Raw genomic sequence first — 26,011 nt, forward strand, 5'->3', positions numbered from 1 at the left:
TAAAAAGAACTAGCTCTAGCGGGTTCAGCTGGGTTGGAGCCTCGCCTGAGTAGGCTTGCAGTGTTGCTTCTCGGGAGCACATTGCTCGATGAGGGTGGAGGTGGAGGAGTTCTTCCCTCTTCAAGTTTAGTGACCCGAAGCGTCAATCCTTTCACAGAATTTGTTAACTCCTTCACCGTTCCTCGCAGAGCTTTGTAAGATTTATCCTGAAGTTTGTTCCATCGCTGCAGAAGGCTGATATTCCTGTTGGCGCCTTTCATGTGCCTGCTCTGCTTAGGAGAAGGAGGCTGTGTGAACCAGAACTGCTGAGGTGACTCTTCTTCAGATATGTCCATAGGCTGCGGGTCAGGCGAGTTAACAGCTTCTGCCGTGTCAGGTTGAATGCCTTTAGGGTAGTGGAGATCCGCAGGGTTTGGGAGGAACCAGATGTTGTGAATGTCCTCCAGCGTAGTGAGAGTTGGGTTAGGAAGTAAGACCCTAGCGTCACCAATGCCTGGGTGATGGAAACGAAACATAAGCTTGTCTTCATGCACTCCATGGTCAAGAAACAGTGCTTTCTTCAGATACCCCATATCCAACGAGCGAGGTTCATGAAGATCTGAGCGCAAGGGGACACCACGATTGGATAGGATAGGAGTGATTATCCCGCCAACAGTCAACGTGTTATTCTTCTTCCCACGGTTTTTGACTAACCAATCGCGGTAGGCTAGGAACTGCCTTAACAAATATACGGAAAGAGGTGTGTCTGACCCGTCTCCCCGAAGCACAGTGCCATCTGTTGTGGTTGGGAGGAGGCTCTGAAGAGCGAGATCAATCATCAGAAGCTCACTCTCGTTGACTGTCCCGGTAGCTTGGCGCGTAAAGAAAGTACTTGCAACACATTTGTGAAAGTATATGTTTGCCGGACTCCTAATTTCGTTGCTCTTGCTTCTCGAGGATGTGTAACCACCATTGCTGATAGTTTTCCAAAGTGCCTTCAACTCTTTGTCGTCAAAGTCGGGGCAGGTTTCCGTCCCGCTAGGGAAACCAAACAACTTCTCTAAGTTGGTGATGCTGCAAGAGTAGCGCTTTCCGTGGATCGTGAATGTAAAATAGCCTAGCCCAGACTTGTCTTCATCGCTTTCTTCATAGTAGTACACGTTGAGAGAAGCGAGGAACTGGCAGGTTTCATCTTTGTATGCTTCACGGTTACACCTCATAAAATTTCCAAGACCACAGTTTTTGAATAGGAGCTCAACGTCCTCTTTAATTCCAAGCTTGCGCATGGTAGAGCGATGCGGGTATCTTGTTGCAGCGAAATCGCATTCCATGAAGAGGTTATAGTAGTCTTGTGGAGTGAGCTGCTCCCCTGACGGTGTGGCTGGCGGTGTGTATTCCTCTGAATCTGTTAAATCCTCCTGAATCTGCCTTACTCGCCCCACTGGTCTTTTTCCTTGAGCTATTTCAGCTCTCCTACGTGACGACTCCCCAGAGCTAACAACTCGATCCTGAGTTTGTGGGTTTCTATCGTGAGACAGTGTCCGCCGTGGATGGATTGTTCGTCGAGCTGTTGTATCCAGTGATCTCCTAGAAGGTTGCACTGGCTCCACGTTTTGTACGTCGTCTACTTGAGGTTCGGCTGAAGTGCGTGAACCTCTAGCTTTGGCAAGCCTTATTACTTTGGCTGCAGCTTCCTTTCGTGTCAGACGCGAACCCTCTGCTTCTTCTTCTGCCTCAACCACTGGTGGTTCCTCCTCTTCTTCCTCTTCTGCCTCAATGTATCTCTGCCTCTTGTCAGTGATGCTTCTAGCTAGCTCAGCATCAAGTGGCTTGGTACTGGGTTTCCATCTAAGCTTGTTAAACATGGTGAGAAACAGAGATGAAGCTTAGAGAACTTGAGAGAGAGCAAGAATCGCAAAAGCTAAGGTTGATGAAATGTATGGCTAAGCTTAAACGATTTAGAGAGAGAGACGAGATATGCAAAGTTGAGTGAAGAAGAGTGTGACTTAGTCATTTGTTTATAGTGGAGAGATGATAGAACTCGACTTGATGGGTGAGAGGAGACAGCTTTGTGTTGTCTTGTGGGAGACATGGTGGAGTTGGAGGAGACATGGTGGAGTTGGAGGAGACATGTGGTGGGACCGAGCTTGAGTTTGGTGGACAAGATTTAAAACGTGTTCTACCCACTTTTAGGAGCTGTGCGAAAATGGGAAGGAATCCAATGCTGCTCTGTTGACTTGTGTTGACTCTGTCTCCAGCTCGATCACCACGCTGCGTTGGGCCAAGCTACATAGTGTACGAACTTGATTTTTCTTTTAAAAACCTGAGAAAATCATAAAACTAACAAAAACAACCTAAATAGCAATAAAAAGAAATATATACAGGGATAAACATGGGACTTCCTCTCAAGTGAGCTTGTTTTAAGTCTCTAAGCTTGACTTCCTGTTTCTTTTAGGCTTTTGGAGGATCACAGAGAGGCACAAAGGACCCCTCCGGAATCGTTTGATCTGCAAGGTACTTCTTGACCCTTTGTCCATTTACTGTGAATTCACTACCATCCTTGTTCAGCAGAGTTACTAATCCGTATGGCAAAACCTCTTTAATCTCAAATGGTCCAGACCATCTTGACTTAAGCTTGCTAGGAAACAACTTAAGTCTGGAGTTGAAAAGCAAGACTTGATCTCCAGACTTTAGTTCCTTCACAACAATCTTCTTGTCATGAAAAGCCTTGGTTCTCTCCTTATAGATTTTGGAGCCTTCATAAGCATCAAGTCTGATTTCCTCAAGCTCATGTAGATCAACAACTCTTTTGGCTTGTCCTTTGTCAATGTTCAGATTTAACATCTTAATAGCCCAAAGCGCCTTGTATTCAACCTCCACAGGAAGGTGACATGCTTTACCATACACCAACTGAAACGGTGTTCTTCCAATTGGTGTCTTGTAAGCTGTTCTGTAAGCCCAGAGAGTCTCATCCAGCTTCATAGACCAATCCTTCCTAGACAACCCAACAATTCTTGACAAGATCGCCTTAATCTGCTTGTTGGAGACCTCTACTTGCCCACTGGTTTGGGGGTGATAAGCAGTCGCTACTTTGTGTTTTACCCCATACTTCTTCAGCATACCATCAAAGACCTTGTTGACAAAGTGACTTCCTCCATCACTGATTACAGCTCTTGGTACTCCATACCTTGGGAAGATGATGCTTTTGAACAGCTTCAAGACAACCTTATGATCGTTGGTGGGACTTGCAATAGCTTCAACCCACTTTGAAACATAGTCAACTGCCACTAAGATGTATTCGTTGCCATTTGATTTAGGGTTGAAGGGACCCATGAAGTCAATCCCCCAGACATCGAATATTTCCACTTCCAAGATTGGGTTCTGAGGCATCTCATTCCTTCTTGTGATATTACCCATCCTTTGGCAAGCATCACACTTGGTGATGAATGTGTGAGCATCCTTGAATAGAGTAGGCCACCAGAGACCTGCTTGTAAAACTTTCTGGGCCGTCTTGAATGCAGCAAAGTGTCCTCCATACGTTGACCCATGACAGTGCTCAAGCACACCCTGTACTTCCTCTTCTGCTATACACCTTCTGAACAGACCATCAGACCCTCTCTTGAACAAGTAAGGCTAATCCCAGAAGTAGTGGTTGACATCTCTGAAGAACTTCTTCCTGTTGTAGCTGTCCAAACTCTTGGGAACCTCTCCACAGATCAAGTAGTTGACAAGGTCTGCATACCATGGAAACTTGTCTTCCTTCAGTGACAGTGCTTCAACCATCTCTAACTCTAACCCGGCGTATGAACTCTTATTCAGAGTCTCAAACACCATTAGTTGCTCTTCAGGCATTGAGTCATTAATGGGGACCATGTCTTCAATCCGCATTCTTGAGAGGTGATCAGCGACTCCATTCTCAATCCCCTTTTTATCGAGGATCTCCATATCAAACTCTTGCAAAAGAAGTATCCATCTCAGAAGTCTAGGCTTGGTGTCCTTCTTTGCGTAGATGTACCTTAGTGAAGCATGTGATGTTCATATATTTTACCTTGTTTTCCCTTAGTTTATTCACAACTTTTGCATCTTTTGCTATCCATTTAGGCCATTATTTTGTAGCTTTAGGACTAATCATGCATTAGAGTATAGTTGCATTGCATTTGCATCTTTTCATGCATAAACAGGTGATTTTGGAGCTTAAGGAGCATGGAAGCAATGCTGAGGAGAAGTGAAGCAATCCTGAGGAGAAAACAAGAGAGTTAAGGCTGAAGAATCAAGGTCCAGAGTCCAACTCGACCGCACACTCGACCGTGTGCTGAGAAGGACTCGACCGAGTGGAGAATGCACGAGAGAAGCCAGCTCAGCCAGCCACTCGACCGAGCACTGGTCGAGTTGACCGAGCTGTTGACTGCTTTGACTTTTTGTATTTTTAGGGCTTCCACCTCACCTCCTATATAAGGTCCTTGTACCTGCAGCCACCAATGAGTCCAGCTTTTTAGAGAGTCTAAAACCTAGATAGATCACACCAATGTTTAAGGAGCATAGATAAGGCTAGATCTAGAGCTTACCATTAGGCTTGCTAAGAGATTAGAAGTCTTGTTTGGTTTGAGATGTATTGCTTAATGCCTGCTTGTGTAGATTCTTTACTTTGTGAGAACAAGTCTAGAAATGCATAGGTTTGATTGTTTCTTGCCATGAGAGTGGATTAAACATGTCTTAGAATAGTATGTCTAGAGATCAGCTCAAAGTTTGCTTGAGATTTGTTGACCAAGTTAGATAACCACAATGATTAGTTCAGCCCATGAATCCCTCCTCAAGGCCTTCTTTGTTTATTAATATCTTAGTCTAAATATCATTGCTTGCTTGTTGTTTGATTCGTTTTTGCATTGCTCTGTTTTTCTTGTGTTGCTCTGTTTTCACGTTTAGTCTAGCTCGACCCTGTACTCGACCTACACTCGGTCGAGTGCTGCTCGAGTTCGTCCCCAGAACTTGTGTTTATGATTTGTGATTGTCTTGTTTCATTCCTGTTTCATTTCTATTGCATTCACTTAGTTTTCTATTCATTACTTGTCTTGCATTAGTTCATTAGCATAATGTCTATTTCTGTTCTAGTTTCATTATAGCTTTAATTTGTCTGTTCTGTTTGCATTTAGTATCTTGTTCTAGTTGTTTTTACTTTCTGCATTTCATATCTCATTATAGGATTGTTAGTGACAAACAATCTTTACATTTGGCTTGACTTAGACTCATATGCACATCTTGATTGTTCACAAACACTCAGATTGGATTGACACCTCTTATACTACAATTGCATAAGGGGAATTGAAACACCCTGACATCCATTCATTCATAACTCATCATTCCTTACATCATTCATTCACCACCCACAGAAATAGTCAGTTTCAATTTGGCGCCGTTGCCCATTTGAGTGTGTTTTGTGACATTTAGGATCATTATTAGTCTAAGATTAAGTTCGTTTAAACACTTGTGAAGTTACTGAACTCGAATCTTCCTTTGCTTGGCTGTTTTGAGTTTCAGGTACCTACTCGACCACCACTCGACCGAGCTGGGATCGAGCACTTGATCGAGCCGGAAGCCGGATCCAAATAGCTATTCCTTCCCAGTCGACTCGACCAACCACTCGAGCCTGCACTCGACCGTGTACCTGTTCGAGTCTGTAATCGAGTTTGTTGATGCACACAGGGTCAAAAGGCAAAGACAGTCTTCAACAGCCTATTGACAACATCCACAGGCTACAAAAGGGTTTGAGACAAAAGGACGGAAGAGTAGTTCAACAACAAGAAGCTGAAAACATCATGGAGCAACCAGCTATCCAAGACCAGAGACCAAGGCACATTGGTGCAGGAGATGCACCCAATACCCACAACCAAAGGGTTGGAATTGTGCCACCTTCAGTAGCAAACAATAACTTTGAGATCAAGAGTGGATTAATCTCCATGATACAAGCCAACAAATTTCATGGGTTGCCAATGAAGGATCCTCTAGATCACCTTGATGAGTTTGACAGAATATGTGGACTCACAAAGATCAATGGAGTAAGTGAAGATGGATTCAAGTTGAGGCTATTCCCATTTTCTCTTGGAGACAAAGCTCATCTATGGGAGAAGACTCTTCCTACTGGAGCTATAACCACATGGGATGCATGCAAGAAAGCTTTTCTGGCCAAGTTCTTCTCCAATGCAAGGACTGCTAGATTGAGGAATGAAATTTATGGGTTTGCTCAAAGGAATAATGAGAGCTTTTGTGAAGCTTGGGAGAGGTTTAAAGGATTCTAGACTCAGTGTCCTCACCATGGCTTCAGCAATGAGTCACTCCTTAGTACCTTGTATACAGGAGTAATTCCCAAGATCAGGATGCTTCTTGATACAGCCTCTAATGGAAACTTCCTCAACAAGAATGTGGAAGAAGGATGGGAATTAGTTGAGAATTTTGCTCAATCTGATGGCAATTATAATGAGGATTATGATAGGACCATAAGGGGCTCCTCAACTGATCAAGAGGACAAGTATAAGAAGGATTTAAAGATGGTCAATGAGAAGCTTGACAAGATACTCCTAAGCCAGTCCAAGTCCCCCACCAGTGTGGAGAAGAAGCTCCAATTGGTGAAGAAGAAGCTCCAGTTCAAGAGGGGGAGCCTGAATTTGCTGAGTTGTGCTACATGCAAAACCAGGGAGGATTCAAAGGCTACAACCAAGGAGGTTTCAAAAACAACAATCTCTCTTATAGGAGCACCAATGTGGCCAACCCTCAAGACCAAGTCTATCCACCTCCCCAGCCTCAACAACAGCAACAAAACTACATCCCCAAGCAACAACATCAAGTGTTCCAGCCCCAATTGTGTCCCCCACCAGGGTTTCAGACTAACCAAGGCCAGGAACAAGACTTAAGAGCAATGATGCAACAGTTGTTGATTGGGCAAACACAAGGCAAGATTGAGGAAGCCAAACAGTTTGCTGAATTGAATCAAAGGCTCATATCACAGTACAATGATCTGAACATGAAGTTTGAAGGTCTCAACTCCAGATTAAAGTATATGGAGAGTAACATTGCCTCTACTTCAGCTCCTAAACCCAACCAACTCCCTGGAAAAGCTGTTCAAAATCCAAGGGAGTTCACTGCAAAAGCCATTCATATCTCTGATTAGGAAGTCACTGAGGACAGTGAAGTCCAAGTTTGGGGGAATTCATTAGTTACTGAAGCCCCAAGTGACGTTTGTGCAAAGCAACTGGAGTCCGCTATTGCACTCGACCAGGTACTCGAACAGCCACTCGACCGAGTGCATGCTCGAGTGGTCGATCGAGTTGCAGACTCAGAAGCTGCCAAGCCTGCTAAGTACATTCCTCCTGCTTACAACCCACCTCTTCCATTCCCAGGACGTTTCAAAGCACAAAAGATTAAGGAGCTTAGGGAAATCATTGAGAGAAAGGAGATGATGGCTAAGCAACAAGAGGAAGAGAAGGCTTTGAAGGAAGTGGTTGTGATTGAGAAAGAAGAAGAAGTGATGGCCATACAAGAGATCACCATTGCTTACCAAGAAGAGAAGAGAGGACTTGCCTTGGAACAGTATGATCCATATCCTCTCTACAAAGATTTTTTGCTTGATTTGTCAAAGAAGAAGGCTGAAGCTCAAGATGAGAAGGATCTTGAGGACCTTGGAGGAGTTATCATTCCAATCAAGCTTAAGGATCCAGGTCCATTCTATCTGCCTTGCACACTTAGCTATCTTCACTACAACCAATGCCTGTGTGATTTGAGAGCTTCAACAAGTGTGATGCCATAGTCCATAGCACAAAAGCTTGGGAGAACTGATTTCAAATCCACCAACCTGCATATATGTCTAGCTGATGGGTCAAACAAGGAGATAGTTGGAAGGTTGGAGAATGTCCCAGTCAAGATAGGGAAGGCAACGGTTCACACTGATTTTGTGGTGTTGGAGATGGACAAGGAACCTGAAGATCCAATCATTCTTGGAAGGCCATTCTTAGCCACTGTTGGAGCAGTTATCGATGTCAAAGAGGGTCTTGTGACCTTGAACATTGCTGAAGATATAGCCATGAAGTTTAACATCTATAACCCAACCAACCTTCCTACCATTGATGATCAACCTTTTACTATCAAGGACAAAGGAGGTCAAAAAAGCTTAAGTGGTGAAGCAACTCCAAAGGCTAAGCTCTCCTTTCAAGATGATTCTGTGGAAAAGCTTAAGAGGTCAGTTCAAGAGTTGACTAGTATGGTTGAGGATCTCCAAGTTAAGCTGAACAAGAGGTCTTTAAGGAAAGCAAGACCAAGGCTCAAAATCAAGAAGAAATATGGTTTGTGTGTTAAGGGTGAGGAGATCAAGGATCAACTTCACAGTGATCAAGAGGTTCCAGGGAGGATTTCATCACCTCCTTGGTATCTAAACAAAGCCTAAGAAGGCAGCCTAAGTCAAGCTTAGTGACTTTAAACAAGCTCACTAGGGAGGAAGTCCCTAAGGTATCCTTTGTAAATATGGTTTATTTTCCTTGTAGTTTTGATGTGTTTTCTTTTATGATTGTGTTGGACAGGCCTTTAGGTGAAAATGTAGTTGGGTAAGGAGAGATTTAGACTTGGAGAAGGAGACTCGCAGGCCCACTCGACCTGTCCACGAGAGGTACTCGACCGAGCTAGAAAGGAATTAAGGCCCATTTGATCTTCAAATCGCTAGAACGATCAAGTGGAGGGAAGAACAAGAAGAAAAATTTTGAAATTTTTAAATTTGGTCAAGGTGCTCAACCGTGTACAGTCGAGTGTAGGGTTGAGTGGCAGCAAAAAGCAGGTCAAAGATTCCCATTTCAAATTTGAATGGTATGGACGCTCCACCCTTGTCTCTTTGTCCCCTTAGCTTCTTTATATAGACCTTGCACGAGATTATACCTCTCACATTATTTCATTTGCTCAAAACAATTAAATTCAAGTTTTAAAGTCTCTCTCATAGCTTATCTTTTGCTCAAGCTTAGTTCTTTCAAGTTTTTGGGTCACTAACCTATTAACTTTGAGCTTTGAGTCTATTCCCTTCAGTTCTTTTTAAAAAATGTCTTCAAGGATCACTAGGAAGTCTCAACGAACCGCTGAAAACTCCATGGAACGTCATGATGCTAGCCTTGAATCAAGAGGAGAAGCTGGAAGAGCCACTCGACGCCCCACTCGATCATGCACTCGACCGTGTGGCGGTTCGAGCAGCCGCTCGAGCCAGATGCCGTGCCCAAGGAGAGAGAGAGTTGAGGAAGATCCTGAGAGGACTGAAAGTGAGGAGGAAAGGGAGTCAACTCTCAATGAGTTCATGAGGAGACACAAGGCCAAAGGGAAGAGGCCAGCAGTTGAGGTTGAACAAGAGGAGAGTGAGAATGAGAGTGAGGAAGAAAGTGAAAAAGAAGAGTTAGAGGATGATGGAGAAGCTGAGTCTTGTGGGTTGTCAAAGAGGCAACTTTATGATGCTTTCATGAGAATGGAGTTCTTAGGGACTAGATATCCACACAAGAAAACCATGGAGAAGCTAGCCATTGATGAAGATGTGGAGTATCTCTTTGGGAAGAGCAACCTAACCAAGTTTATGGGGCTTTGCATGGAGGGCTACAAAGAAGAGAGTTGTGAGTTTCTAGCCATAGTCAAGCTGCACACATATGCAAGGAAGGATGCTGAGTTAGGAGCTGGTCACATTGCTTTCACAATCAAGGGGAAGAAGTATGATCTTTCAATGAAGAAGATAGCCAATGTGTTTGGTTTTGAGGTTGGGAGCAATAGGAGTTTGATGATTCCAAGAGAAGAACTGTATGCTGTGTGGGAAACCATTGGGGACAACAAATACTACTCATCCTCCAACTCTAAGAGCTCAAGGATAAAGAGCCCAGTCTTAAGGTACTTCCACAAGGCTCTTGCCAACACCTTCTTTGCTAGGAAGTAAACTGGGAACATTAATGAGGGGGAGCTAAAGATGATTGATTTGGCTCTCAATGGAATCATCTTTCAAGCAAGAAATGGTACCATCATTCTTGGGAGCACTGTGGAGACTGACCTAGCAATGGTACTCATTGATCACATGATTCAATTGAGAAGTTGGGTAGGCAAGTTGGAGAACAAAGGATCAAGAGGAGCACTAACCATTGGAGGCATCGTTACTCCAATCCTACAAGCTGCTAAGGTTCCACTTAGAGGAGAAAGGGTTTCACCAAGATGGATTGACTCTAGCTACCTCACCTCTACCCTCATCCTAGCCAAGGAGATGCATCAAGGGAATCACATTTTCAACTTTGATCTTCCAACACTTGGGAAAAAGCAACTGATTTTGCCTAACAAAGAGCTCACCACCATTCAAGAAGGAGCCAACATTGACTTTTGGCCAGCTGAGGAGCATTTGTTTGATGGGATAGTTCAACCTAGAGTTGAGGAAGCTGGGAATGCACAAATGGCTGATGGGGAGGAGCAATTTTACTTTGAGGATTATGAGCTCAACCCAAGAGATAGTAGAGGAGTGAGGGAGACTACCAAGAGATTAACTCTTTTGCAAAAATGGAACAAATGGCATGGGAATAGGTTTGATAAGCTGAAGAAGAAGGTGACCAACATGGCTAAGTCTATCAAGGGCTTAAAGAAGGAGATAGCTGAGTTGAAGAGTGGGAATTCTTCACCTACACCATCAAGCCCTTTGAGGAGGAGTAGCTCAACTAGAGCACTTTCTAGAGTTGCGAACCCTGTGGAACCAGCTAGGGCTTCAATGTATGAGCCAAATCAGAGGAAGAGGAGCTCAAGTACCCTAGAACAACAATTTTCAAGGTACTCGACCGGGTCACTCGAGCACCAACTCGACCGAGCACCTCCAATGCACTCGGCCGAGTTCCAGCCCAGATCACCCTATGGCTTCCCACCTCCAGCTGCTTATCCAGGTTACCCTCCCATCCCACCCCAGTACTTCATGGATCCAGCACTCTACCAGCAGTTCTACCAACAGCAAGGTCAAACTTTTGACACTCGTGGTCCAGCTCGACCCCCCCACTCGAGCACCCACTCGACCGAGTCCCGGTCGATTCCCATCGTCGAGCTGCCCCAATCTCCACCTCCAAGTCATCAACAAGACCCCAACTACTCCTATGACAGCATGCAGATGGATGTGGACAACTACTTCCACAATCCCTAAGGTACCACTATCACCTTCACTTGTAAATATCATTGCATTTGATGTTGTGTTTTGTTTTCTTTTGTTTTTAATCTTGAATCCTCAATCAAATTTCTTTCACACAAGGACTGTGTGATTTAAGTTTGGGGGAGGGTTTGAGATAGCATTTGATGTTGTGTTTTGTTTTCTTATTTCAAATTTTTAGCATCATCATGTTAATACTTGCATAGCATCTAAGGCGTAGAAAAACCCTAAAAATTTGAAACAAATCTTTATTAAAAAAAAAAAAAGAGTGTTCATGTAGTTTGCATTGCATATTAGGATCTTGTTTATCATGTTTCATGTAGGATTGTATAGTATTTGCATTAGGGATCTATGATGAGTATTCCCTTGTTAGCTTGTTTATTCACTAGACTAGGATCAATGCCCAAGTTAATAGTACTTTGGTGCTAGTTGAGTGGTTAGAAGCATAAGATTAAACCAAGCCTTGAATTCCTACATTGCATTTGGTCTAAATTGAAGCATGTTGAGATTTGAAACCATTTCCTATTTATAAGAACCTAATATTGACTTTCAATTATCAATGTGTGCATTGCTTTAAACTCATGGATACCATATACATATTTGGATCATCTTCTTCCTTTTTACCACTCTTGTTGATCCAAGTAGCTGATTGAATCATTAGAATCAGTTCCCCTACCCCTCAACCAAACCTTCTTTCAAGCCATGTTTATTCTTGTGTGTGTGAGGCCTATTTTTGGGATTGAGCTTGGTAGAAAGTGTTAGGTTTGAACTGACAAGAGTAAAGCCTTGTGTAGTTCTAGTTTGCATTTTTCAAACTAGATAGGACTAGGTGGTTCACTTGTTGGGTTTGGGACTTGGCTGTTATGAAAAGAAAAGAGGAAAAAAAGAAAGAAAAGAGAGTAGAGTCTTTAAGAGGAGAATGTGTTTAAGTAAGAGTCTAGTGAAAGGATGGGAAGTAAAAAATGTTGAGAATGGTTCTAATTAAAGAAAAGAAAAGAAAGAAAAGGAAAGTCTAGCAAAGTGCTTATATGTCTTAAGAATAAGAAGAAAAGAGAACCATAGCAAATAAGTAAGAATCTCCCATCCCACTAGAATGATCAAATAAGAAACATCTCCTAAGACTTGAAAACCAAAAGAGAAAAGGGTGAAAAAAAAAGAAGAAGTTAAAGGGTAGAACTAGGATCATTTGGGTTTAGATTGCTAGGATAAAACACTTTGGGAGCCTTTGGGTAGACAAGGTTTTATTCTTGTATGTGTCTAGGTGTTCTTACCTTTAGCATTCTTCTAAAGCTCAATCCATTTTCATGAGAGAACCTTGATATTGATAAGCCCTACTCTAAAAAGAGACCATCATTGTCTCAAAGCCTTTATTTCCAAGCCAAATGAGTTTAAGCATTGCCTAGAATTGATTCATGTTCTTGATTAATGAATGTTAAAGGAAATGGTTGATTTGAATGCATGTGGATGTCTAAGGCTCAAATCAATAAAGGTTGTGATATGCTTGTCTAAAGTCTTTAAGTATAGCTCATTCAACTTGCATCATAGTACTAGTAACTTGGAAATTGATTCTAGATAGTCTATTTGCAAGCTTTAGGAGCTGAGATCCCACTTTCAAACCTCACCTACCTTCTTTTGTCTTGATTATTTGCTTGAGGGCAAGCAAAGACTAAGTTTGGGGGTGTTGATGTTCATATATTTTACCTTGTTTTCCCTTAGTTTATTCACAACTTTTGCATCTTTTGCTATCCATTTAGGCCATTATTGTGTAGCTTTAGGACTAATCATGCATTAGAGTATAGTTGCATTGCATTTGCATCTTTTCATGCATAAAAGGTGATTTTGGTGCTTAAGGAGCATGGAAGCAATGCTGAGGAGAAGTGAAGCAATCCTGAGGAGAAAACAAGAGAGTTAAGGCTGAAGAATCAAGGTCCAGAGTCCAACTCGACCGCACACTCGACCAGACACTCGACCGTGTGCTGAGAAGGACTCGACCGAGTGGAGAATGCACGAGAGAAGCCAGCTCGACCAGCCACTCGACCGAGCACTGGTCGAGTTGACTGAGCCGTTGACTGCTTTGACTTTTTGTATTTTTAGGGCTTCCACCTCACCTCCTATATAAGGCCCTTCTACCTGCAACCACCAATGTGTCCAGCTTTTTAGAGAGTCTAAAACCTAGTTTTTAACTTTTTTAGATTTATTCCTTTTGCACTTTCTTTTATTTTTAGATTTTGTACTTGTTTAAGAAAGAAAGACTAGATTCTTGTATTTTGTTGGTTTCATAACTTTCAAGATATTAAGATTTCGAGTTTTATTTCTTCATCAATATTGTAGATCTCTGTTTCATCTTTCTAATGATGCAAGTTTCAATATTTTCTGGGTTTTTGACTTATTTCACCATGTGTTCTTGTGAGTAGTTTGCTTAGGACCTTGAGGATGGGTTAGGCTGGGTTGATCTTGTGGTTTATTTGATTTGGTCAAGCTTGATTGTTGTAGATCTCTTCTAGGCTAGATGTTCTTAATGCTAATCCTATATCTGAGAAGGTAGGGTTTGATTTCAAGCATCTTAGCATCACACCAATGTTTAAGGAGCATAGATAAGGCTAGATCTAGAGCTTACCATTAGGCTTGCTAAGAGATTAGAAGTCTTGTTTGGTTTGAGATGTATTGTTAATGTCTGCTTGTGTAGATTCTTTACTTTGTGAGAACAAGTCTAGAAATGCATAGGTTTGATTGTTTCTTGCCATGAGAGTAGATTAAACATGTCTTAGAATAGTATGTCTAGAGATCAGCTCAAAGTTTGCTTGAGATTTGTTGACCAAGTTAGATAACCACAATGATTAGTTCAGCCCATGAATCCCTCCTCAAGGCCTTCTTTGTTTATTAATATCTTAGTCTAAATATCATTGCTTGCTTGTTCTTTGATTCGTTTTTGCATTGCTCTGTTTTTCTTGTGTTGCTCTGTTTTCATGTTTAGTCTAGCTCGACCCTGTACTCGACCTACACTCGGTCGAGTGCTGCTCGAGTTCGTCCCCAGAACTTGTGTTTATGATTTGTGATTGTCTTGTTTCATTCCTGTTTCATTTCTATTGCATTCACTTAGTTTTCTATTCATTACTTGTCTTGCATTAGTTCATTAGCATAATGTCTATTTCTGTTCTAGTTTCATTATAGCTTTAATTTGTCTGTTCTGTTTGCATTTAGTATCTTGTTCTAGTTGTTTTTACTTTCTGCATTTCATATCTCATTATAGGATTGTTAGTGACAAACAATCTTTACATTTGGCTTGACTTAGACTCATATGCACATCTTGATTGTTCACAAACACTCAGATTGGATTGACACCTCTTATACTACAATTGCATAAGGGGAATTGAAACACCCTGACATCCATTCATTCATAACTCATCATTCCTTACATCATTCATTCACCACCCACAGAAATAGTCAGTTTCAGCATGGTCCGTGTAGACAATCACTTTTGAACCAACCAAGTAGCTCCTGAACTTCTCAAATGCAAACACTACTGCCAGCAACTCCTTCTCAGTGGTGGCGTATCTTCCTTGTGCGTCGTCAAGGGTCCTGCTTGCATAGTAGATGACATGCAACTTCTTATCAATTCGCTGTCCCAGAACAACTCCAACCGCGTAATCAGAAGCATCGCACATGATCTCGAAAGGATAGTCCCAGTTAGGTGCTTGGACTATTGGAGCAGATATCAGAGCTTCCTTGATAAGCTTGAAGGCTTCCAAACATTCATCATCAAAGATGAACTCTGTCTCCTTGCAGAGCAACCTGGTAAGAGGTCTGGCTATCTTGGAGAAATACTTGATAAACCTTCTGTAAAACCCTGCATGCCCAAGGAAACTTCTGATATCTTTCACATTGGTTGGGGGTTGCAACTGCATCATAACCTCAACTTTGGCCTTATCAACCTCTATCCCTTTCTCGGAAATCTTGTGCCCAAGGACTATTCCTTCTCTGACCATGAAGTGACATTTCTCCCAGTTCAGCACCAAGTTTGTTTCCTCGCACCTAGTAAGTACCCTGCACAGATTCAACAAACAGGAGGAGAAGGAGGAGCCATACACAGAAAAGTCATCCATGAACACCTTCACCATCTCCTCTATCAAATCCGAGAAAATAGAGGTCATGCACCTCTGAAAAGTAGCAGGTGCATTACAAAGACCAAAAGGCATTCTCCTGTAGTCGAATGTGCCATAAGGACAAGTAAAAGTGGTCTTTTCTGATCATTTGGATGTATAGGGATTTGAAAGAATCCACTATACCCATCAAGGAAACTGTAGTAAGGATGATTAGCCAATCTTTCTAACATTTGATCAATGAAAGGCAATGGGAAGTGATCTTTCCTAGATGCAGCATTCAACTTCCTATAGTCTATGCACATTCTATGCCCCGTAATGGTCCTAGTGGGGATGAACTCATCTTTTTCGTTTTTCACTACAGTTATCCCACCCTTCTTAGGAACACAATGTACAGGTGAAACCCATGTACTGTCAGAGATAGGATAGATAATACCTACATCTAGCAACTTAAGGATTTCTTTCTTGACTATCTCCTTCAGGTTTGGGTTTAATCTACGCTGGGGTTCTACACTAGAGTATGCTTCATTTTCAAGATGAATCCTATGTGTGCATAGACTAGGAGAAATCCCTTTAATATCATCTAGTGAATACCCTATTGTCCTTCTAAACCTTTTCAGTTCAGTTAACAACATTTCCAATTCATCATGGCTAAGCTCAGCATTTACTATGACAGGGTAAGTAGAGTTAGGACCTGAGAAAGCATACCTTAGCCCTTTTGGTAGAGGTTTGAGTTCTACCTTTGGTGCTTTGAGTTCAGTCCAGTCATCAGGTGCAGGACTGCTTGTAGAGCTTTGCAGGTCGAGTGAAAGCATCAAACCTTGATTTTCTGCTTGGTCTGCACACTTGACATTCATTGCTTGTAGAGCTTTCAAGTCCTCAACGACTGCAGATCCTTCTTCCTCTTTGTGAGAGTCCAAAATCTTCTGATAAGCTTCAGTTTCCAAGTGTAGGTACCCATCTTTACCATTCTTTGTCAAAGCACTCTGAAGATGATCCTGTTCATTGAGCTCTTCAAGTAGCTCATCTGCCAACTGATCCATCCTTTCTATGTAGAACAGTTGCCCTTCTATGGTAGGCTTCTTCATGACATCTTTAATGTCAAAGTTCATCTTGAAGTCCTTACCAAGGTTCAGCTCTATCAGACCTTTCTTGCAATCAATGATTGCTCCAGCTGTTGCCAAGAATGGCCTTCCCAAAAGCAGAGGATCCTTTGGTCCTTCATCCATCTCCAATACTACAAAGTCAGTAGGAATCTCCACATCTCCAACTTTGACAGGTAAATCCTCTAAGATACCATTAGCATACCTCATAGACCTGTCAGCCAAAATCATAGCGATATTGCATTGTTCAAACTTCGTGAATCCTAATCTTTTAGCCAAGGAGAGTGGCATCAAGCTGATAGATGCTCCAAAATCGCAGAGACAATTATTGAAAGCGAATGGACCAAGGGAGCATGGCAGAGTGAAGCATCCTGGATCACCGAGCTTTTCCATGACAGCCTTCCTTTGTATGAGAGCACTGCACTCATGAGTTAGTACCACCATCCCCCGAGTCTCCTTGATTCTTTCATTTACCAGATCTTTCAAAAACTTGTGGGACTGAGGTATGAGAGCAATAGCATCGAGTAAAGGCATTTTCACTTCGATCTCCTTCATTTGTTTATCAAAAAGCACTTTGTACTTCGCCACCAACTCTTTCTTGAACCTTCCTGGGAATGGAAGTTTAGGCTTGTAAGGAGGTGGGATGAACACTGGCTTCTTTGCTTCAGGAACTGTTGCTTTTTCAGTCGAGGGTTTAGCTTGTAACTCTGGTTGAACTTGGATCTTGTCTTCCTCTTCCTTCTGCTCAGCTTGAATCTCTGGTTCACAGAAGTCCTCCCCATCTTGTTCATCACTGTCCACAGCGATTGCAGTAGGTCCTGTTTGAGATGGGAGTTTTCTGCCACTGCAAAGGGTAATACTTTGAGCTTGGTGGTACTCTTTCGGGTTTTGGATATCTTTTCCTGGAAGTTGGCCTTGAGGCTTTGCAGAAGAAGTTGTAGCGTGGTTGCTCTCTAGCTACTTCACTTTAGAGTTCAGTGCCTCAACTTTGGTGTTCAAATCGTGAAAATTATGTTGCACTTCAGAGAACTTCTTGGCAACATCCTGAGCACCAGCTGCTTGTCCTTGAAGAAGTTGCTGAATCATAGTTGTCATATCGGGAGGTGGTGCCTGAGGTGGAAAACCTGGAGGTGCACTCATGTTGCCCTACTGCTGTGGTTGAAAGTACTGCTGCTTTGGAGCAAAATTCTGATTCTGGTTGTAAGGAACGAAGGGCTTGTGCGGCTGCTGCGCCTGCTGTTGTTGAGGTTGTTGTTGCTGAGGGTAGACCTGATCATGTGGATTAGCAACGTTTGTGCTTCTGTAGGAGAGATTCGGGTTAGCTCTGTAGTTGTTGAAACCTCTATTATAGCCACCTTGGTTCTGCATGTAGCATAACTCCTCAGTTGGATCAACCTCCCCATCTGGGACCTGTATCTGCGCAGATTCACAGACAGAAATAACCTGCTTCTGTTGACCCAACAAAATCCTGTCAAATTTCTCATGAAGAGCCTTGATTTCCTTCCTGGTGTTGTCATCAATATCGTTGTTGCTCCTAAAAGTCCTATCATAATCCTCATTGTAGTTCCCGTCAGATTGAGCTAAGTTCTCAACAAGCTCCCAACCATCTTCAACATCCTTGTTCAGGAAGTTGCCATTGCTTGCAGTGTCAAGCATCATCCTGAACTTAGGCAGAACGCCACGGTAGAGAGTACTAAGGAGGGATTCCTGACTGAAACCATGGTGAGGACATTTAGTAGTGGAGCTCTTGAATCTTTCCCAAGCTTCACAGAAGGTTTCACCATTTTTCTGAGCAAAGCTGGAGATTGCATTGTGGAGCTTAGCAGTCCGCGAGTTAGAGAAGAACTTCGCAAGAAAAGCCTTCTTAAAATCATCCCAAGATGTGATGGATCCCTGAGGTAAAGCTTTTTCCCACTGATGTGCTTTGTCACCAAGAGAGAATGGGAACAAGTGCAGCTTGAATGCATCTTCGCTGACACCATTGATCTTTGTGAGGCTGCAGAGCCTGTCAAACTCGTCCAGGTGATCAAGAGGGTCTTCCATCGGCAAGCCATGAAATTTGTTGCCTTGAATCATAGAGATGAGACTACTCTTGATTTCAAAATTATTGTTTGGGATGGAAAGAGGCACAATTCCCTGACGCTGCGTGTGGATGTTAGGAGCATCACCAGCGCCAATGTGTCGTGGTTGGTGTGGCAGATTGTTTTGTGCACCAGGTGCATGAGGGTCGTGCTGTTGGTTATCCATACCAACGTGATCTTGTTGATCTAATCCGACTTGATTCCTTTGCTGTCTCAACGCGCGGGGTAAACGATCAATGTCGTCACTGAAAAGGAGATAGACAGCCAACAAGTCAGTAAACGAAAATAAAAGAAAAACAGCTTGATCTTAAGAGATCTGAAATCTTAAATGTAACAGACAAACACCCAATTGGCAACAGCGCCAAATTGATAGTAAGATTTTACTACTCTACTGAAGTTCAATTCCCTAAGCACTTAAATTGTCATTGTAGTACAAAGGGTGTCTGATGTTCATATATTTTACCTTGTATTTCCTTAGTTTATTCACAACTTTTGCATCTTTTGCTATCCATTTAGGCCATTATTGTGTAGCTTTAGGACTAATCATGCATTAGAGTATAGTTGCATTGCATTTGCATCTTTTCATGCATAAACAGGTGATTTTGGAGCTTAAGGAGCATGGAAGCAATGCTGAGGAGTAGTGAAGCAATCATGAGGAGAAAACAAGAGAGTTAAGGCTGTAGAATCAAGGTCCGGAGTCCAACTCGACCGCACCACTCAACCACCACTCGACCGTGTGCTGAGGAGGACTCGACCGTGTGCTGAGGAGGACTCGACCGAGTGGAGAATGCGTGAGAGAAGCCAGCTCGACCAGCCACTCGACCGGGCACTGGTCGAGTTGACCGAGCCGTTGACTACTTTGACTTTTTGTATTTTTAGGGCTTCCACCTCATCTCCTATATAAAGCCCTTGTACCTGCAGCCACCAAGGAGTCCAGCTTTTTAGAGAGTCTAAAACCTAGTTTTTACCTTTTTTAGATTTTATTCCTTTTGCACTTTCTTTTATTTTTTAGATTTTGTACTTGTTTGAGAGAGAAATACTAGATTCTTATATTTTGTTTGTTTCATAACTTTCAAAGTATTAAGATTTCGAGTTTTATTCCTTCATCAATATTGTAGATCTCTGTTTCATCTTTCTAATGATGCAAGTTTCATTATTTTCTGGGTTTTTGACATATTTCACCATGTGTTCTTGTGAGTAGTTTGCTTAGGACCTTGAGGATGGGTTAGGCTGGGTTGATCTTGTGGTTTGTTTGATTTGGTCAAGCTTGATTGTTGTAGATCTCTTCTAGGCTAGATGATCTTAATGCTGATCCTATATCTGAGAAGGTAGGGTTTGATTTCAAGCATCTTAGCATCACACCAATGTCTAAGGAGCATAGATAAGGCTAGATCTAGAGCTTACCATTAGGCTTGCTAAGAGATTAGAAGTCTTGTTTGGTTTGAGATGTGTTGCTTAATGCCTGCTTGTGTAGATTCTTTACTTTGTGAGAACAAGTCTAGAAATGCATAGGTTTGATTGTTTCTTGCCATGAGAGTGGATTAAACATGTATTAGAATAGTATGTCTAGAGATCAGCTCAATGTTTGCTTGAGATTTGTTGACCAAGTTAGATAACCACAATGATTAGCTCAGCCCATGAATCCCTCCTCAAGGCCTTCTTTGTTTATTAATATCTTAGTCTAAATATCATTGCTTGCTTGTTGTTTGATTAGTTTTTGCATTGTTCTGTTTTTCTTGTGTTGCTCTGTTTTCACGTTTAGGCTAGCTCGACCACGTACTCGACCTACACTCGGTCGAGTGCTGCTCGAGTTCATCCCCAGAACTTGTGTCTTTGATTTGTGATTGTCTTGTTTCATTCCTGTTTCATTTCCATTGCATTCACTTAGTTTTCTGTTCATTACTTGTCTTGCATTAGTTCATTAGCATAGTGTCTATCTCTGTTCTAGTTTCATTATAGCTTTAATTTGTTTGTTCTGTTTGCATTTAGTATCTTGTTCTAGTTGTTTTTACTTTCTGCATTTCATATCTCATAATAGGATTGTTAGTGACAAACAATCTTTACAATTGGCTTGACTTAGACTCATATGCACATCTTAATTGTTCACAATCACTCAGATAGGATTGACACCTCTTATACTGCAACTGCATAAGGGGAATTGAAACACCCTGACTTCTATTCATTCCATACATCATCATTCCATACTTTCTTCATTCACCACACCACAAAGAAAGTCAGTTTCAATTTGGCGCCGTTGCCCATTTGAGTGTGATTTGTGACATTTAGGATCATTATTAGTCTAAGATTAAGTTCGTTTAAACACTTGTGACGTTACTGAACTCGAATCTTCCTTTGCTTGGCTGTCTTGAGTTTCAGGTACCCACTCGACCACCCACTCGACCACCACTCGACCGAGCTGTGATCGAGCACATGATCGAGTCAGAAGCCGGATTCAAATAGACTTTACATCTCAGTCTACTCGACCTTCCACTCGTGCCAGTGCTCGACCGAGTGTCCGTTCGAGTCTGTAACCATGTTTCAAAGCAGTCAGTTCCATTATGCACCCATGCACCATCAACAAGGTTTCCAGACTCAATGGTGTCACCCTCTAGCGTTTCAGACCTACCAAGCCCAAGAACCTGACTTAAGAGCTATGCTGCAACAGCTGTTGCTTGGGTAAGCCAATAAGCAGATTGTGGAGGCAAGGCAGTTTGAAGAGCTGACCCAGAAGTTGAATTCTTATTCTAATGACCTGAGTAACAAGCTTGAAAGTCTGACATCTACATTCCAGTACATGGAGAGCTCCATTTCTTCTACTTCAACTCCTAAGCCCCACCAATTTCCTGACCAAGCTATTCAAAACCAAAGGGAGTTCACTGTTAACGTCATCCATCTCCATGAGGAAAATGTCACTGAGGACAGTGCGATTCAAGGTGGGGAGGATTCGTCACTAATTGAAGCCCAGAGTGAAGGTTTTACTGAGCAGACTGAAGCAGAAGAACAACTCGACCAGGTGCTCGACCACACACACGACCGAGTACCTGATCGAGTTGAAGACACAGAAGCTGTCAAGCCTGCTAAGTACATTCCTCCTGCTTACAAGCCACCGCTACCATTCCCAGGACGTTTCAAGGCACAAAAGATAAGGGAACTGAGGGAGATCATTGAGCAAAAGGAAAAGATGGCTTTACAACAAGCGGAAGAGAAAGCTTTGAAGGAAGAAGCTGTGATTGAGAAGAAGGAAGTGATGACCATACTAGAGGTCATCATTGCTTACCAAGAAGAAGAGAGAGGACCTGCCTTGGAACAGTATGCTCCCTATCCTCTCTATCAAGATTTTTTGCTTGAGATGTCAAAGAAGAAGGCTCATGATCAAGACATGAGGGATTTGAAAAAGATTGGGAAAGTTGTTATCCCAACAAAGCTTAAGGATCCAGACTCATTCAACCTACCCTGCTCCATCAGCTACATGCATTTCAACAAGTGCCTTTGTGATTTAGGGGCTTCAGTGAGTTTGATGCCATACTCAGTGGCTGAGAAGTTAGGTTATGAAGATTTCAAGGCAAGCAACTTCTATATCACTCTAGCAGATGGGTCCAAGAGGGATGTGGTTGGAGTGATCGAGAGCTTCCCAGTCAAGATAGGAGAAGCAAGGATCCCAACTGATTTTGCAATCATGAGCATGGAACATGAGCCTGAAGACCCTCTTATCTTGGGAAGGCCATTCTTAGCCACAGCTGGGGCTGTAATTGATGTGAAGATGGGGACTATTAAGCTCCACCTGACTGAAGACTTCACTATGAAATTTTACATTAACAACCCTACTAATCTGCCTTCCATCAATGATCCACCTTACATTATCAAAAGAAACGAGGATCATGAGGTCTCAAGTAAAGAAACACCTTCAAGTGCTAAGTTATCCTTTCAAGAAGAATCAGTGGAGAGGCTTAAGAATTCTCTTCAAGAACTGACTAATTTGGTGAAGGAACTCCAAGTTAAGCTGAACAAGAGGTCTTTGAAGAAGGCAAAACTAAGACTCAAGCTTAAGAAGAAACAAAGTTCAAGTCTTAAGGAAGTAGTGATCAAGAAGGAACACCAAGGTTACCAAGTCGAACCAGGGGGGATTTCATCACCTCCTTGGTATCTAAACAAAGCCTAAGAAGGCAATCAAAAGTCAAGCTTAGTGACTCTAAACAAGCTCACTAGGGAGGAAGTCCCTAAGGTATCCATGTACATATTGTTTAAGGTTTTTGGTATTTTGATTTTTGTTTTGGTATTTTCATGATCAGGGAAGCAAGGGAGACCAGATAGAAGAGGAAAAGAAGACTCGGCGTCCAGCTCGACCCCCCCCCACTCGGACATGCACTCGACCGAGCCCCGGTCGATTCCCATCGTCGAGCTGCTCCAATCTCCACCTCCAAGTCACCAGCAAGACCCCAACTACTCCTATGACAGCATGCAGATGGATTTGGACAACTACTTCCACAATCCCTAAGGTACCACTATCACCTTCACTTGTAAATATCAATGCATTTGATGTTGTGTTTTGTTTTTTGTTTTTCATCTTGAATCCTCAATCAAATTTCTTTCACACAGGGACTGTGTGATTTAAGTTTGGGAGAGGGTTTGAGATAACATTTGTCATTGTGTTTTGTGATTCTTATTTCAAATTTTTAGCATCATCATGTTAATACTTGCATAGCATCTAAGGCATAGAAAAACCCTAAAAATTTGAATTTTTTTGCAAAATTCTTTATAAAAAAGAGTGTTCATGTAGTTTGCACTGCACATTAGGATCTTGTTTAGCATGTTTCATGTAGGATTGTATAGTATTTGCATTAGGGATCTATGATGAGTATTCCCTTGTTAGCTTGTTTATTCACTAGACTAGGATCAATGCCCAAGTTAATAGTACTTTGATGCTAGTTGAGTGGTTAGAAGAATAAGATTGAACCAAGCCTTGAATTTCTACATTGCATTTGGTCTAAATTGAAGCATGTTGAGATTTGAAACCATTTCCTATTTATAAGAACCTAATATTGACTTTCAATTATCAATGTGTGCATTGCTTTAAACTCATGGATACCATATACATATTTGGATCATCTTCTTCCTTTTTACCACTCTTGTTGATCCAAGTAGCTGATTTCCTCATTAAGAATCAGTTCCCCTACCCCTAAACCAAACCTTCTTTCAAGCCATGTTTATTCTTGTGTGTGTGAGGCCTATTTTTGGGATTGAGCTTGGTAGAAAGTGTTAGGTTTGAACTGACAAGAGTAAAGCCTTGTGTAGTTCTAGTTTGCATTTTTCAAACTAGATAGGACTACGTGGTTCACTTGTTGGGTTTGGGACTTGGCTATTATGAAAAGAAAAGAGGAAAAAGAGAAAGAAAAGGTTAGAGTCTTTAGGAGGGGAATGTGTTTAAGAAAATTTAAAGTCTAGTGAAAGAATGGGAAGAATAAGGTTGTTTAAAGATGGTTCTAGTTAAAGAAAAGAAAGAAAGAAAAGAGAAGTCTAGCAAAATGCTTATATGTCTTAAGAATAAGAAGAAAAGAGAACCATAGCAAATAAGTAAGAATCCCCCATTCCACTAGAAAGATCAAATAAGAAACCTCTCCTAAGACTTTAAAACCAAAAGAGAAAAGGGTGAAAAAGAAGAAAATAAGTTAAAGGGTAGCACTAGGATCAATTGGGTTTAGATTGATAGGATAAACACTTTGGGTGCCTTTGGGTAGACAAGGTTTTGTTCTTGTATGTGTCTAAGTGTTCTTACCTTTAGCATTCTTCTAAAGCTCAATCCATTTTTTATGAGAGAACCTTGATATTGATAAGCCCTACTCTAAAAAGAGACCATCATTGTCTCTAAACCTTTTACTGCCAAGCCAAATGAGTTTAAACATTGAACATAATTGATTCATGTTCTTGATTAATGAATGTTAAAGGAAATGGTTGATTTGAATGCATGTGGACATCTAAGGCTCAAATCAGTGAAGGTAGTGATATGCTTGTCTAAAGTCTTTAAGTATAGCTCATTCAACTTGCATCATAGTACTAGTAACTTGGACATTGATTCTAGATAGTCTATTTGCAAGCTTTAGGAGCTGAGATCCCACTTTCAAACCTCACCTACCTTCTTTTGTCTTGATTATTTGCTTGAGGGCAAGCAAAGACTAAGTTTGGGGGTGTTGATGTTCATATATTTTACCTTGTTTTCCCTTAGTTTATTCACAACTTTTGCATCTTTTGCTATTCATTTAGGCCATTATTGTGTAGCTTTAGGACTAATCATGCATTAGAGTATAGTTGCATTGCATTTGCATCTTTTCATGCATAAACAGGTGATTTTGGAGCTTAAGGAGCATGGAAGCAATGCTGAGGAGAAGTGAAGCAATCCTGAGGAGAAAACAAGAGAGTTAAGGTTGTAGAATCAAGGTCCGAAGTCCAACTCGACCACACCACTCGACCACCACTCAACCGTGTGCTGAGGAGGACTCGACCGAGTGGAGAATGCGCGAGAGAAGCCAGCTCGACCAGCCACTCGACCGGGCACTGGTCGAGTTGACCGAGCCGTTGACTACTTTGACTTTTGTATTTTTAGGGCTTCCACCTCATCTCCTATATAAAGCCCTTGTACCTGCAGCCACCAAGGAGTCCAGCTTTTTAGAGAGTCTAAAACCTAGTTTTTACCTTTTTTAGATTTTATTCCTTTTGCACTTTCTTTTATTTTTTAGATTTTGTACTTGTTTGAGAGAGAAAGACTAGATTCTTATATTTTGTTTGTTTCATAACTTTCAAAGTATTAAGATTTCGAGTTTTATTCCTTCATCAATATTGTAGATCTCTGTTTCATCTTTCTAATGATGCAAGTTTCATTATTTTCTGGGTTTTTGACATATTTCACCATGTGTTCTTGTGAGTAGTTTGCTTAGGACCTTGAGGATGGGTTAGGCTGGGTTTATCTTGTGGTTTGTTTGATTTGGTCAAGCTTGATTGTTGTAGATCTCTTCTAGGCTAGATGATCTTAATGCTGATCCTATATCTGAGAAGGTAGGGTTTGGTTTCAAGCATCTTAGCATCACACTAATGTCTAAGGAGCATAGATAAGGCTAGATCTAGAGCTTACCATTAGGCTTGCTAAGAGATTAGAAGTCTTATTTGGTTTGAGATGTATTGCTTAATGCCTGCTTGTGTAGATTCTTTACTTTGTGAGAACAAGTCTAGAAATACATAGGTTTGATTGTTTCTTGCCATGAGAGTGGATTAAACATGTATTAGAATAGTATGTCTAGAGATCAGCTCAATGTTTGCTTGAGATTTGTTGACCAAGTTAGATAACCACAATGATTAGCTCAGCCCATGAATCCCTCCTCAAGGCCTTCTTTGTTTATTAATATCTTAGTCTAAATATCATTGCTTGCTTGTTGTTTGATTAGTTTTTGCATTGCTCTGTTTTTCTTGTGTTGCTCTGTTTTCACGTTTAGGCTAGCTCGACCACGTACTCGACCTACACTCGGTCGAGTGCTGCTCGAGTTCATCCACAGAACTTGTGTCTTTGATTTGTGATTGTCTTGTTTC

General features: G+C 41.7%; 2 non-coding genes across 2 annotated transcripts; one reads left to right on the top strand and one right to left on the bottom strand.

Annotated features, from left to right (window-relative positions):
* Nucleotides 1-6,188: 6,188 nt before the first annotated feature.
* On the bottom strand, nucleotides 6,189-6,295 carry LOC147936247 (small nucleolar RNA R71). The gene has a single exon (XR_015569751.1). It is a non-coding gene; the product is annotated as a small nucleolar RNA R71 (small nucleolar RNA).
* Nucleotides 6,296-18,069: 11,774 nt separating this feature from the next.
* LOC147936248 (small nucleolar RNA R71) lies at nucleotides 18,070-18,176 on the top strand. The gene has a single exon (XR_015569718.1). It is a non-coding gene; the product is annotated as a small nucleolar RNA R71 (small nucleolar RNA).
* Nucleotides 18,177-26,011: the final 7,835 nt, after the last annotated feature.

This window comes from Camelina sativa, chromosome 10, assembly GCF_030686135.1.
Source record: "Camelina sativa cultivar CO46 ecotype springtype chromosome 10, ASM3068613v1".
Lineage (NCBI taxonomy): Eukaryota > Viridiplantae > Streptophyta > Magnoliopsida > Brassicales > Brassicaceae > Camelina > Camelina sativa.